Here is a 12090-nt window from a genome sequence, read left to right on the forward strand (position 1 = left end):
CTGAAAATGGTGAGATCATTTTATACTTTCAAAATATATAGAACTCAAGATGCACAACCAAAAAGTTAGCTTGGATTATGTAAAATATAAATAAATTGATAAAGAAAAAAATAACTAGTGATAAATACAATCAAGAAGGCATGGGACTCATTCACTACAAATAACAAAGTACTGATGAATGAAACTAAAGAGCTAATAGAACCCCAAATGGCCAAAACTAGTATTGATTGGAAAACAACAATGATGAACAATAAGTTGAGAAACTTATGCTTTTCAAAATGAATCAAATTTTGACCATAATTATTCATATGGACTATATCTTTTTGGTCCACAGAGTTGTAGAATCCTCTGTATAGCCGATCCAGACTGTCTCCATATATTTACAAATATTGTCCTTATTCCATAATTTATATTTTCACCTTTTAAATGGCATGTTTTGAAGGACAAATGCTGAAACATGCACATATAGATATGTCCCCCATATTTTCTAAAGAGTTTTATTAATTTTACCTTCTTAATTTTGACCTTACTTATTCACTAGAGAAATAAAAATAAAACAGAGATATAGAGCTGGGGAGATGAGTCAGTTGATAATGCAAGTGTTCCTAACAGATAAATATATTTTTTTCTATTTGCCTTTTATCATGTATCCTGATTATGGTTTCCATTCCCCTAACTCTACAGAGACCTTCTCGTTTCCCTCCCATGTGAAGCCACACCTTTTCTGTCTCTCATTAGAAACAAACAGATATCTGCAGAATAGTAATAAAATAAGATATGATAAGAGAAAATCAAACTGGAATAGAGTGAAGCAAACAGAAGGAAAAGAACCAAAGAAAAGACATAAGAAACACACATAGACACAGAGACACATATGTTCACTTACACAAGGATCCCATAACAACACAAAACCTAAAGCTGTAATATCCACAAAAGAACTATAAGCTTTTCTTTTAAAGCCCCCAACAAAGCATTATGAAACATAGAATCTCCTACCCCAAGTGCCACTTAGATTGTTTTGTGTTGGCTATTGTTGGGCATGGGGCTTACCCTTAAGAGTGCTTTGGATGCCCCCAGTGAGACTCCATTAAAGAGAACTAAGTTTTCCTGTGAGAGCAGTTATCATTTAGAGATCACATCTAAGATGAGGATGGGTCTTGTGTCCACTTCTCATTTCAACTCTGGGACCCCATCTGACTCAGACCTGTGCAGGACCAGTGTGTGCTGCCAGTCTCTGTGAGTTTTGCACATCAGGGCTTCTGGGTTTCGAGGTCCTTGTTTTCTTGGTGCCCCACATCCCCTCTGGCTCTTACATTCTTTCTGCCTCCTCTTCCTTAGGGAGAGGGGAGGGCTCTGAGGGGAAGGATTTGATGGAGACATAATCTTTGGGACTGAGTATTCCAAGGTCTCTCACTCTCTTCACTTTTCTCTTAAAAGATAAAGGTGTACATTTTCTACAAATGTGCCTTTTTTCCTTTTGTACCACAGTCGTGGGAAAGCTCAGCAGTGTTCTCTTTGCTACTCATGCCATTTGTGATGGTATAATTCTACTGTGAATAGTTCTAATAAATAAATATATCCAATAACTCAAGATTTTGCCTAGAGTTAAGTTGCATTATAAATATAATACATCCAGAAGAAACGCCCAAAGATAAGTTTATTCATTCAGTGATGTCTTTAGAGTTCTTTACCAGGGAAGCCACTCTCTATGGAACAACATTAAAGATCCTAAGATTTCTTTTTGTTAAGGCAAAACAGAAAGAAGGAAAGAAAGAAAGAAAGAAAGAAAGAAAGAAAGAAAGAAAGAAAGAAAGAAAGAAAGAAAGAAAGAAGGAAGGAAGGAAGGAAGGAAGGAAGGAAAGAAGGAAGGACCATTGTCATTTATTAGAGAAAGAGAGTAGAAAACTTATAAACACATTTTCATTCAATTGAATTCTGCATTCATCAGATATAAACTTTCTTTTCTAAATTCTAAACTTACTGCTATCTCAACAAAACTAAAACAAATTCATGTATACTACTAGTGGAGAGGGGAGACTTGGGAAGGTAATGGCGTGTTTCGGTAGAGAAGTATTTCATGTGACACTTGTCAGTGTTTAAACCATGTGCAAGTATTATCTATGTTAAGAAATATTTACATGATAGGCTAGAAAGAGCCTATAGTGTACAGATGGATGTAGACACTCTTAAAGGGATGTGGGTGTAATGACCATTTAATCTACGCAAGCTACAGACTCGGTCTTCAGGAAACCATTTTGTTTGCTGTGTTGGTCTCATCAATTTGGAGGAATTTTGCCCTCTGCAGACTCTAACCAGATTCTAACCTTGCCCCTACAAGGTGCCAAGATCTCAGGCAAGTCTAGGGACTTTTAAACCTTAAATGTTTAAAACGTTCTACTGCTGTGTAAATGATCTTAACTCAAAGTATCTGGACAGTAGGGACAAGTCCAGGGTAGCTTTCTTTCTCTCTCTGTCGCTCTGTCCCTCTGTCTTTCTCTTTGTCTCTTTCTTTCACCAATGGAAAATGTTACCTTGACAGTGATTGAAGAGTACGAACACAGCAATTGTTTTCACCCACCTGCAAACCAATTGATGTGCCTGGGCCAAATTTAAAAAAAACAGCATCTGATTATCTAGTCCGCACCCAAACTCCCAAATATTCTTTCTAGTTAGTAGAAGGGAAGGAGCGTCCTTGCATGAATGTTGTGCATTCCATTCTCAGAGGCAGGGAAGTATCTGTGGCAGGAGGTACTTTCTGTGGCGTCACAGAGGAACATGTGAGGAAAGCACACTTCTAGAACTAGCCTCGTCCCCTGAAGACACAGCAACTGTGCATATATTCTTCTCAAGCCACTGAAAATTACATTTGTGTATATCAGAATATGAAATTAAATTGAGAACAAAAAAATGCCCCTTTACAAAATGAGACTAGAAAACAGAAAGAAGAAAAAATATTTCCATTTGGACTATATTCCAGCTTCTAGGAATCTGTGGTAGTCTTGGTTAAACGTTTACTTTTATTGAATGTTGAGGGAATGCTCTGGGTTAAATTTTGTGTTAAAAGATTTATTTATTTTTATTTTATGTGTGTGAATTTTTTGTCTGCATATATACGTATGCAACAGTATGGATTGAACTTTTAAGTCCAGAGACCAATTCCTCAGTACTGGATAGAGAAATGGCTATAAACAATTTTAAGAACATTTATTTACATCAGCTGTTTTCTCTCTCTCTCTCTCTCTCTCTCTCTCTCTCTCTCTCTCTCTNTCTCTCGTGTGTGTGTGTGTGTGTGTGTGTGTGTGTGTGTGTGTGTGTGCACGCGTGCAAGTATGTGTTTACTCTTTGTGGCTGGAGAATTCTTGATTTTTCCTTGGGAGGAAGAGGCATCAGTGGAAACAGACTTCTCTATCCTTCTTAGGACTGATTTACAGATTTGCTAGGCAGGGTAAAAGAATGGGATAGCTGTGTATTTGGTATCACCTGTGACTGTGAGGCAACAGTGTAATGGATTTAATTCTCCAGGGAAATTCAGCTCATTTCATGAACACTGAACTCATTTAGGAAGTAGAAGGGAAAAGAAATATCTATCAAATATATTCGTCCGTGGTATCCAGTTGCATAGAAAAGTATGTCAGTTAAAATATGTTAAATCAATCCCAAGTAACATTAAAAAAAAAAAAAAAAACCCAGAAACATTGACATGTCAATGGAAATCACTCATCTTGACAAGTGATTATGTAGATTAGGGGAGGTGCAGGGAGTGTGCTGTATGGCTGAGGGATGGGGACTGGGGTTATATCCCTTGTTGATGTAATGGCATGGCAGGTGTGTTCTAATCTAGATTAACTCTCTCAGACCTTATACTGAGGCTATATTCTGCCATGAAAAATGAAGGAGAAAGGTCATAAAAATTGCTCCAAGGTCCCAAGTATTTGAGTCTCTGGAGAAATTCCAAAATAGGTAATATTTTCAGGCCTTCAGAATCAACTCACTATATTTTTAGGCTCTCCTGTCAGGTTTCTGCAAGTCGGATATGAATTGGAGTTTAGAATCATTTTATCTTGTTCACTCTCCCGTTCTACTGTATACAACAGAGGACAAGAGAAGAGTGTAAGAGGAGTGTACTGATGCGCTGCCTTGACTTGAGCATACCCTTCACCCTCACCTTTCTTACTCCTTTCCTCTTTTTTCTACTTTCCAAAGCGTCTTGCGTCTTAATATTGTCACATGGCATTTTTAAAAGATTTATTTTTATTGCTTTTAAGTATGTATGGGGGATATTTATATCTGAGTTCAGGTTCTCATGAAGGCCAGAGGTATCAGATCCCCCTGGAACTAGCAGGAGGCACCCGAAAGACACTGAACCTTGGCTCTTCAGCAAGAACCCATAACTCCTGAGCAGTCTCTCAGCCACAGGGGTGGCAGTTCTTGAATGTTGCTTCAGTTCTTAGGAGAAACAGGGGAGCCTTGCCTGGGTAGAGACTGCCTAAGCCTAGCCAATTTTCAACCAATCACAGACCTTGAATTCTGAAGGCTTAAAAATATTACTAGGCATGTCCTAGACACTCACAATGTATCAATCATCAAAGATGTTAGATTATCACTAGATATGTGTTACACTAGGAATGGCTAGGGATGTATGAAGGACAAGATTTCATCGGTAATATCGAATACCTCCATGATTCAAATATTTTTGCATCTGGAAGTCTTTAGTCTTCAATGGGATATATAGCTATTTTTATTTTTGTTTTCTTTAAATGTATGACCAGTTGAAGAAAGAGATTTTGTATAACTCTTCATGCTCCTTAATTTAAAACTGATTGTGAAATGAAATAAATTAAGTGTAAAGTAATGCTCTATCTTTCTAGATGTCTGTTTAAATACTAGAGAAAGGAACATCACTTCCTGTTAGTTTCTTTGGTTAGTCGATAGCCAGAAGCACCTGGTTAGTAAGGTTCATAAAGTATTACTATTAGCTACAGTTATTTTCTTCTCTGTAAGTTTTACATTGGTTTTAATTGACTTACAATTATTGTTCATATTTATGAATCATAATGTTATATTTTGATGTGCATACAGACTGTGTATGAATGAGAGGACTTAGCTTATGTAGAAACTTAAATGTAAAACAACCAAATTCTTCTAGTTACTTTTAAATAAATAGCATTGAACATTGTTAGCACTTCTGTCAAAGATGAATTGATTTAAAACATATGGTGTCTATACATAATAGCATACAGCTCAATTGTAAAAAGGGTCATGAAATACTGCACTCTGAGTAACATGGATAAACAGAGAAAATACCAGGTTAAGTGAAATAAGCTCCATCCCCAGTTACTGTTCTTAAATTGAGCTCCAGGAGGCTTTGGGGAATCCTCGAACCATCTGAATGTGTCTTCAAAATGTTGAATTGACATATGTACTACTGAGAAAGGACCAGAGCCTCTATCTCATACTTCCAAGGGGACAATGACCTCCAACGGCTAGGATAATCATGTTCGATTATCATAACATGGTTTCAATAAAATTATCTAATTTTAAATTAACCTAAACAGAGATTATTCAGTAATTTATCTAGTATAAATTTATGAAGTACTTCCAGGTGCCAATCCTAAGCATAGGGAGATAGGAGTGAATACATTTATAGAGTGTTTTGAAAATATTTGCTAAGTAAACAAACAAATTTAGATTGTGGGGATTCTCCTCTGCGTTATCTGGTACTGATTTGGCACTTATTCTTTAGAAAAGTTAGATATCACTTCTAGCATATTCTTTAACAAAATTACTATAATAACTATAAATCATTTCAATTAACATCAACTTGTATTGTGTCAGATATAATTACGGACACATATGTGACTGTTTCTGCCTTTTAAAATGAGCTTTCATAGTAATCACTTTTTAAACTGCAATATTAAGTATAATTACTACGTAGTCTGCTAGAACCAAGAATTACTTTATAATTATGTGATATCTTCCTAAGCATACAGCATGTAACACAATAGTGACATTTGGCAATCTACTTATGTAACTGATGAAATCTCACTAGTAAATATGAGATGCTGGGCATCCAGTGCTAGATGTTTTAGAATTCAAAATAAAGCTATTCATTTAGTCACTTTTTGAAAAAGAAGACACCTTATTTTAAAAATTCCAATTGCAAGGGAGGAAACTGTCTAAAGATCTGATTTATGTATTCTTGAAGTCCAGAGGCAAGGCATACAGCATTTATATTGAACATCAAGTGTATGTTTAACGTATGAGAGTGAGATTCATAAAACATCTATATCTTACATTACAGCTTACGTTTTGGCAGGTACATCTTTTGATAGAAGCTTTGGGTTATGTTTTCTAAAAGAATATTTTCAGATTATGAAATGTATTTTTAACAGATGTGGAACTCCCATAAAACAATAACAAAAAGAAAACCTTGGGAGGAAATTGTTTCTTCAAAATCTATGATTTAAAGAATCTCATTATAAATTTCCTTCCAAACATTACAGCAATCTATAAGGTAGGGACCAAATAAAAGAGACCATAGTGCTCTGATTTTCAGTGGCATGGAGAATTAGAAGCCAGGAATGATTTAATAAGGCATGCTGTACTTATTTCCTAGGGCATTGAAACAAATTAACACAAATTTGGTAGCTTTAAAGACAGAAATTTATTCTCTCATTGTTCTGGAGGCTAGAAGTCACAAATCTAGATATTATCAAGGCTTGTTTCTGTTCAGAAGCTCTAAGGGCAGATCTGATCCATCCTTTTCTCTTTTGATAACGCTCAAAAATGCTCCTTGGTTCGGAGAACATTCCTCTTAATTCTGCCTCCACCTCCATGTGGCTTTCTTCCTAGCATTTTTATGTTTTCTGTCTCTTGCCATGTCAGCACCCATCAGTGGAGTTTGGGTCCACCCCAATATTGTGCAAACACATCTTGAGATCCTTAGTTTAATTACATATGTAAAGACCCTAATTCAAAATAAGGCTGAATTCTGAAGTTTCAGCCTGACAAAAATTTTGATTCTGTATTTGACCCCTGATATAAGGTACTAATGTATACTTAACATCCACAGAAAAGAGTCAGAATAATAGTGTCAGATGTGACCAGAACTTTAGGAGCAGAGATGTTAAATCTGTAAATCAATGCTAGAAACAATGTAAGCCCTTCAACGTGCAGGAAATTACTACTACTTAAGACAAAAGGCAACTAATGTCTACATGACATAAGTGAAATAAATGCATGGCCAATTGTGATCCAAGGAATGATAGTCAGAATGTGAGTCACTAGCCATCCATAAGAGAGCTTTGTCTCACACTACTTTGTTCCCGAGAGGAGGGGAGGTTTGGCTGTAACTTTATGGACCAGGTAGGGAAACCAAAGAATCTAAGAAAATATCAGGGCAAAAAAATGGGCACTGTTTAGTGGATGTCTTAGTTAGGGTTTTACTGCTGTAAACAGATACCATGACCAAGGCAAGTCTTCTAAAGAACAACATTTAATTGGGTTGGCTTACAGGTTCAAAGGTTCAGTCTATCATTATCAAGGTGGGAGGAGGGCAGCATCTGTTCAGGCAGGATGCAGGCAGAGTTGAGAGTTCTACACTTTCATCTGAAGGCTGCTAGTGGAATAGTGGCTTCCAGGCAGCTAGGACTAGGGTATTAAAGCCCATGCCCACAGTAGTACACCTACTCCAACAAGGCCACACCTCCCAACAGTGCCACTCCCTGGGCAAAGCGTATACAAACCATCATAGTGGTATCCCTAGCACCTCCCCATTCTGATGTCTGAATGACAGGGAAAGCACTGCCATAGCTTTATTTCTCACATCCCACTAACACTTTTACAGACATGCATCTCTGCCCTGTCCCTAGCTATAAACCATTGTTGCTATAAAGCCTGAGTTGGTGATGGAAGGAAACTCTTTTTGCAACAGGAGGTATAATAGAGAGACTAATAACCAAGTGTTAAGTAAAAAATTTTGAGTTGTTATGAATTTAATTAATTCAGTTATAGCTGGGGGCTTCAGGACCCTACCTAGCTGGAATTGATATATTCATAACTTTTTTATATGTCAATGTATTTTGAAACTCTCTGTCATAATCTTAGAGTCAAGAAATATTGAATAAATGATGAACATTTAGATACATACTGGTGTTTTTTGAAGAGCAGATAGAGGCCGTGCACCTGAGACCCAAGATGATATGTGATCAATCTGTTAGAGTTGAATCAATTATATTTGTCATCGATCATGAAAACTTGTGGGTCATACAGTCTTTGTTGTAACCACATATGCAAATGTGCTTTAACTGGAAAGACATCAGGTTGGCTAACCAATGAACATATCTGGCTTTCTTCTGAATCATGGGTAATGCTGGTTAATATAGTATCACTCGAAGGCAATTGCATAACCTGAAAGCCCCACTCTCCTTCAGCAACAGCTTCCTGTATGACTTGAAGACTGGTGCACAGCTCAGAGATTTTCTTCTTCTAAGCAGTCCTACTATGTATATATAACTCTAGCAAGGGGACCCTAAGACTTAAGACTTTTGAACAGTTCCTTAGCCTTGTAGGTCTTATTTCAACTTGGAGGAAATTGTTGCACAATACTCTATGTCCACCAGCTCTTACAACCTTTTGGTCACCTTTCTCACAAAAGTCCCTGATCCTTGGAGAGGATGACATGCTTTTTTCTATGGCTGAGAGCTGAGCTACTGTGTCATAGCAACAAGAGCAACTTAATCTCAGACGCTTACAGGTCTCAGACAAGTTATAGGTCTCCTTGTATACCTCCCATTACAAAAGAAGGTTTCTTCATGATCAATAGAGGCTGTCTGCAGCAGTGATCTATCACCATATGCACAAATGTTTAGAAGGCAATTTGACAGGCATATCACATTAATTTCACAAAACAGTAACAGTGGTCACCTACTAGGATCTACAACATCGTCATTCAAGAAATTTTTGTCCTGGCTTATAGTACCAGAAGATACCTTAAATCCATAAGGAAAGCAGTGGATTGAAGCCATACCAGGCATACTACTATTGCACATCTTACCTGGAATATTGGTACTGTAGTTTATGTGGTCTATAGCTGAGTAAGACTGCTGGTGACAGATCTCCCTAAGTACCTCACATGGTGCTTTCCAACACTGAAATCCAGTCCGCAGGAGGAAGCTTCCAATTCAGGTACAGCCTGATTTCTATATGTTCTACAATCATAGCATTTGGTATCTCCATCAAGGGGGATTTGGCACCTAGTTATGATGTACAACCAACAGCAGTGACAGTTGCTTTTGTAGTTTGGGGGCCTTGACTGTGTCCCTGGACAATTCCCAGACATCCCAACTCTAGCACTGGGTTTTTTAAATTCACTTAATTGCTTTTAGGAATGTCTTTTGATTCTCACACAAGAATCTTCATTAAAAGTTCTTTCACTGATGTCTTATTTTTCTTTCTGGTGCTTTTCCAAATTTTATAATAAACTCAAGGGTTAGCATTATATAAGTAAATCTTTGTTATAGAGTGTTAGGCCAGAGAAGCCTCACTTCTTCTATCTAAAGTAAGTGCCTCTTGGCCTTGGACAACTAAGAGGATACTGACAAAGTGTTAGTCAGGTCCAATACAGCACAAAAATACTTTACCCCTTCTTATTAGAAATATTTAGTTAATATTGATCACAGTAGCATAAGTAGAGGACACTACTTTGTTTAGCTTTCAATGATCCATAAACATTTTCCACAAAACATATGGCCTCTTCCCTTGGATCACTGCTGCTCATGTAGGACTGTTTGCATCTTCCAGTCCCTGAGGGTTTCAGCCAATGAGCTTGCATCACCAACATGCTAAGGACAGTGTGCTGCACTTTATCCTGCTCTATCTTCTATTACAACTGCTTCCTGATCCTGCCAGCCTTGGGCCCAGTACTGTACTCTTTCTCTCCCATTGCCTACACCTAGCTGCTGGCTGGACAAACAACATCTATCTCCAGTGTACTTTGCATTAGATATTCTGGAGGCAATATTGCCCACCTCTAGGTCAAGCTTAATCTTTTCCATTTGTACTGTTGCACTAATTATGTCTGTTATGGACTACTGCTCAGAGTTTGTAGCTTTCAAACAGCTGACTAGCATAGTATTTGGATTCTTTATAATTCTTCACCCAAGAACATCTGTCTTGATACAAATTGTATCACATTTGGCTTCACACAGCCTTGATAAACCCTGTTTTATGCTTTACCTGTCTTTCATCCCCTCTTGATTATTCCTTACTTTACAAACGTTTTTTACACACTAGTCTAAACCACTCAGTTCAACTGAAACTTCATGCATCTTATAAAAATCACAGCTCAGTATGAATCTCAGCAAAGCCATTAAAGCTTCATAGTGTTCCTAAGACAACTGTTGAACCGATCTCTTTCTTTACTTATTTGACACACTTGCGTCTGTGTGTCTATGTCTGCCTGTCTGTCTGTCTCTCTGTCTATGTGTGTGTGTGTGTGTGTGTGTGTGTGTGTGTGTGTGTGTGTGTGTGTGTGTGTGTGTGTGTGTGTGTGTTAACATGTGGAAATCAGATGGCAACTTTTAGGAGTCAATTCCCTTGTTCCACTGTATGGGTATTGAAGTCAAGCCATTAGAAACAGTGGCAGTGACTTTACCTACTGATCTGTTTCAAAAGTTCTGAAGCAACTTTTTTCTAGCTCTTCTATTAGAATAGCCCTGTGTGGCCTGGTGAACTGGATATCAACACAGTCTCTCTTTTACTAAGTTCACCACTAACTCCTCTCCTTCCTCTATTGTCCCTCATACTCATGGGGACGTCAGACAGTAATGATCGAGTGTCTCTAATGGCCGGTATAACCCAGTTCATCAGGGACTTCGTCCCTTATTTCCTTCTCAGGCCCCCATGTCTCAAAACTTCAGGGCCCAACATATTGTTAGATTCTTTCATGGATTGTCAGCAGTCTGTCTGAACTCAAGTGCTAAGTATTTCTTGATATTTATACTCTTTTGTGAAGAAGCTCCAAACTGCATGTCCAGTTATGGACTGTCCCTTCTTTATCAAAACTTGAATCTTATTGTTATCTTTTTTATTTTTATCATATCTACCATGTCCACTCATTTCCTCAATGTCTTATTCTTCCCATGCTTAGGGTTGAGTATTCCAGGATTCTCTAGCACAGGTCTAACTTTATTCTTTCCCCCTTGTGCCTTCCCTCCATAAACATGGTAACATAGCAGCTACATATCATTCTCCTTTGTCCTATTTATCTGCTGATTCAGAGGACTAACTGCATATCCCTTTCCTGATAATTTGTCCCTCAACCAGGAAATTTGACTCTGAGCATCCCAACTGCACATTTCATCACAGTGAACATAGCAACAGCTAGTGCAAGTGCCCTGATAACTAGCTGGCAATCTTCTCTCCTGTGTGCAAATCTCAGTGTCTTTAAGGCCGTCTCTAGTCTGTTTTAGGGTAAGTCACATTCATTAAGGAAGCATTTTTTTTTTTTTCCGTATGATACTAAGGAAGATGGGCAACCTGGGGTTCTCCCTAAGGACATTTCTGTTCTGAAACAGCTTACTCTTGATGATCCTGGTTCTGTCACCCACATGAGAGAGTTAGAAGGTATACCAATCCATAGTACACAGAAAAAGGTAACCATATTGGGTCTCTGAAAATACAAGTCCCCACCCCCAAACACAGATAAACCCCAGTTGCAAGTCTCAGTCCCCTTAGAAGAAGTCAGACAACCATATTTTCTCAGCTTCATATTTGGATCTGTTGGTCTCTGCACAGGTACCAATCATGTTTTGTGATACTTCTGAGAAATATGAGCAAATATGTCCTCACCACAGATGTAGCACCAACTATAGAGCAAATTAATTGTACTGGTTAGCTTTTATAAACTTGATACAAACTAGGGTCATTTGGTAAGAGAGAACCACAATTAAGGAATTGCCTTTATCAGACTGGGTTGTAGGTATGTCCATGAGGCATTTTCTTGGTTTATTATTAATGTGGGAGGGACAAGTACACTGTGGTTGTACCACATTTAGGTAATCATGAGCTGTATAAAAAGGCAAGTTGAAC

The sequence above is a fragment of the Mus pahari genome, chromosome 13 (assembly GCF_900095145.1).
Source record: "Mus pahari chromosome 13, PAHARI_EIJ_v1.1, whole genome shotgun sequence".
NCBI classification, from domain to species: domain Eukaryota; kingdom Metazoa; phylum Chordata; class Mammalia; order Rodentia; family Muridae; genus Mus; species Mus pahari.